We start from the raw sequence: 4,283 nt of genomic DNA on the forward strand, positions 1-4,283 counted from the left end.
CTCTTCCATTTCTATAGCACTTACTTGCTCCTATAAGTGGTGCCTGGGGTCCTTTAGCTCCTGGGGTTGTCTCAAGAGTGCTCTCACAAGTGCTATGCCTGCTTCATGCTTTATGGCTCCTGGCAGAGATTATCTCAGCCATGGTTTTTCCTGTCTGGACTGTGTGGCACAGACTGGGGATGTCTCAGGTTAACATCTGTCCAGGCTCCATGGTGATTGACTGGTGGTAAGCTTGAATTCACTTCCATTAGAGCCCTTGGACCCAAGCAGGCTTCTTCTTCCCAACAGTGGGAGCTCATCCAGACCTGTGTAGTGCCTGACTGGTAGTTGTGGTTTTCTCAGGCTAGTTCCTTGTCGGTGAGGTGGGCGGAGGGGGGAGGAGCCCCCTGGAGGCAGACAGGTGGTCATCTCAGGCTCATTCTTTTTCATGGAGTATTAGACTCACAGGTTAGAACTCTGAGCATAGATGTGTCCTTTCTCATTTCCACCATCTACTGATGCATACATGACACAACAGCCACATCTGCAATGCCTCTAGGGGCTGTAAGAGAATGATTTCTTTTTCATTTTTTATTAGATATTTTCTTTATTTACGTTTCAAATTTTATCTCCTTTCCTCATTTTCCCTCTAGGTTGATTGTCCCCCAATAAACTGTTTTTCTATCCAAGGAGTGGTGTAGGTCAGTGGTTTCACCTGACTGCACAGGGTGCCATTCTCTGTAGGACTTAATAGACATTTGTTTTTAACAGTCATTTTATTGAAAAGGGGCCTCAGCATGTTGACCAAGCTGACCTAGAAATCAATTTCATCCTACCTTAACCTCCCAAGTCCTAAGTGTTGAGTTTATAGGTGTGTGACACAAAATATTGCTAATACTATGGATTTTAAAATTTCTAAATGTTACAGAAACAATATCAAGTAATCAAGATTTCTGCTGTGGGTAAATTATATGGTTTTGAGTTGTTACCTGTTATAGTCATGGCTGTAAACCCATAGAGCTCAGATTAGCCCCACAAACAACATCCAGATATTAAAGCCATATTTTTTTCCAGGTTTTATTAGATATTTTCTTCATTTACATTTCAAATGCTATCCTGAAAGTCCCCTGTACCCTCCCCCTGCCCTGCTCCCTTACCCACCCACTCCCACTTCTTGGTCCTGGCCTTCCCCTGTATTGGGGCATATAACGTTTGCAATACCAAGGGCCTTTCTTCCCAATGATGACCGACTAGGCCATCTTCTGCTACATATGCAGCTAGAGACACAAGCTCTGGGTGTACTGGTTAGTTCATATTGTTGTTTCACCTATAGGGTTGCAGACCCCTTCAGCTCCTTGGATACTTTCTCTAGTTCCTCCATTAGGGGTTCTGGGTTCTATCCAATAGATGACTGTGAGCATCCACTTCTGTATTTGCCAGGCACTGGCATACCCTTACACGAGACAGCTATATCAGGGTCCTTTCAGCAAAATCTTGCTGGCATGTGCATTAGTGTCTGCCTTTGGTGGCTGATTATGGGATGGATCCCCGGGTGGGGTAGTCTCTGGATGGTCAATCCTGTCATCTTAGCTCCAAACTTTGTCTCTGTAACTCCTTCCATGGGTATTTTGTTCCCTATTCTAAGGAGGAATGAAGTATCCACACGTTGATCTTCCTTATATTTGATTTTCTTGTGTTTTGCAAATTGTATCTTGGGTGTTTTAAGTTTCTGGGCTAATATCCACTTATCAGTGAGTGCACATCAAGTGACTTCTTTTGTGATTGGGTTACCTCACTCAGGATGATATCCTCCAGATACATCCATTTGCCCAAGAATTTCATAAATTCATTGTTTTTAATAGCTGAGTAGTACTCCATTGTGTAAATGTACCACATTTTCTGTATCCATTCCACTGTTGAGGGACATCTGGGTTCTTTCCAGCTTTTGGCTATTATAAGGCTGCTATGAACATAGTGGAGCATGTGTCCTTATTACCAGTTGGAACATCTTCTGGGTATATGTCCAGGAGAGGAATTGCTGGATCTTCCGGTAGTACTATATCCAATTTTCCGAGGAACCACCAGAATGATTTCCAAAGTGGTTGTACCAGCTTGCAATCACACCAACAATGGAGGAGTGTCCCTCTTTATCAACATCATTGCCAGCATCTGCTGTCACCTGAATTTTTGATCTTAGCCATTCTGACTGGTGAAAGGTGGAATCTCAAGATTGTTTTGATTTTAAAGCCATAATTTTAATACTAAAGTTTATTTAAATATCCTGTAGATATTCCAAATTCTTTGGATGCCTCAGGCTCTTCATAGGCCTGTAAAGAGCAAAAATAAAAATAGACTATTGTTTCATAAGTGCTTAAATCATTTAACAGGTTTCTTCAGAGTCTAGGACTATGGTGATCTGTATCATCAGATTTTTATACAAGTGTTGATTTACTTTTATAATGAAAAATGATAGAGTATCTTAGAGATAATGAATTATATATATATATATATATGTGTGTGTGTGTGTGTGTGTGTGTGTGTGTGTATTATGTGAGTGTGTATGTGTGTGTCTTGTAAAGCTTTATCAAGGGCAAACCTAAGGTGAAGGGCAGCCTATGTGGTTCTGCTTCCCTTTGGCCTACATACCTTTCCTCAGAAAACTGCAGGGTAATCTGACTGCAAGAAGGAAAATGCTTTCAGGTGTGCCTTTTGGGGGATGTATGTTCAGGAGGTAGGGCTGAGCCTTCATGACCTTTAATGTTTTAGACAAGGCCCGGCACTCCCAATGGCCCTACTCTGATCTGCCCTTTAAATATAGCAAACTGTATGATAAAATTCTTCTCATTTCAACATAAAGGAAACCCAGAGTGTCTGTGCATCCCTCTCCACACATCATTGCTATTATTTTCCAGGAGATACAAGCTATTGCTTTTGCCTAGGTATATCCTTGATGCTTTAGAATAATAAGGCCCCAAAGTCCCCATATCCAACTCTTTCCTTCCACAAACTGATGTCTGAAACTTTCCCTCTTGGTAAACTTGACTGTGATCCATCCAATAGCTGACTGTGAGCATCCACTTCGGTGTTTGCTAGGCCCCCAATGGAGGAGCTAGAGAAAGTACTCAAGGAGCTAAAGGGATCTGCAACCGTATATGTGGAACAACATTATGAACTAACCAGTACCCCGGAGCTCTTGACTCTAGCTGCATATGTATCAAAAGATGGCCTAGTCGGCCATCAATGGAAAGAGAGGCCCATTGGACTTGCAAACTTTATATGCCCCAGTACAGGGGAACGCCAGGGCCAAAAAGTGGAAGTGGGTGGGTAGGGGAGTTGAGGGGGAGGGTATGGGGGACTTTTGGGATAGCATTGGAAATGTAAATGAGGAAAATACCTAATAAAAATATTATAAATAAATAAATAAATACGAGAAATTTGAGCTAAGATTGGAAAAAAAAAAAACTTGACTGTGAAATATATCATGACAATGCCCATACAGCTCTCTGGTCATATAAGACTGACCAGTGAAATTCAGAGAAACAATGTGGGTTTTGTTAATAGTGCTCTAGAAGCCATCAATTACCACGTTGAAGTAAGAGGTTCTACTTTTGGTTTGCATCTCTGTAATGTTTGACTCAATCTTCCTACTCTGTGGGGAGTTTTTCTCATCAGTCAGAGGATTCCATATCGACACCCCAGTGTCCTGGGTAGAAGTCATGAAAGTCGTTGGTGCCTGTTTTCTGATACATCTACATCCTGAGAATAATTGTTTCTGGGGGTGATCAGATTTATCTTCTCATATGTTGAAAGGTTTTTAAATAGTTTTTTTTATATATATATACATGCCTTTTACATTGGCAGAGATGGAATCCATACATTGCTGTGAGTGCCTGATCCATAAGCTTTGGCCATATGAAGTGAAGATTTCATAACCTTAGTGGATAGAAAGATCATTCTACCTATCCTTCTGCCTCCCTTACTAGCTTTCTCTCTCTCTCTCTCTCTCTCTCTTCTATATACTATATTATGTATACATTTATGCCTTTTATTTTCAGAGCCTCTATATAAAAGGGAAAGAAATCAAGTTGATTTTGAGTGTCTTGAATGTGAAAGAGAGCAATCTGGTTTTTTTTAGCTGCCACTTGTCTAGTCTATATGAGACTCTTTTTCACTTATCCTCCAGAGCTAATCTAGATGATATCTCTTTTTTGTGTTTCCTGTTTGAGATGCTCAAATATCAGAAACAAAAGAAAATGCCATGAAAAGACAACAGAGAAAATTCTATGAAATACTTTTATAAGTTC

The 4,283-nt window shown here is 40.7% G+C and overlaps 1 pseudogene; it reads right to left on the reverse strand.

The window, feature by feature from the left end:
• Positions 1-444: 444 nt before the first annotated feature.
• LOC115030782 (small nucleolar RNA SNORA17) lies at positions 445-545 on the reverse strand (annotated as a pseudogene).
• Between the last annotated feature and the right edge of the window lie 3,738 nt (positions 546-4,283).

This window comes from Mus caroli, unplaced genomic scaffold (assembly GCF_978045245.1).
Source record: "Mus caroli unplaced genomic scaffold, Mus_caroli_1 scaffold_3, whole genome shotgun sequence".
NCBI lineage: Eukaryota > Metazoa > Chordata > Mammalia > Rodentia > Muridae > Mus > Mus caroli.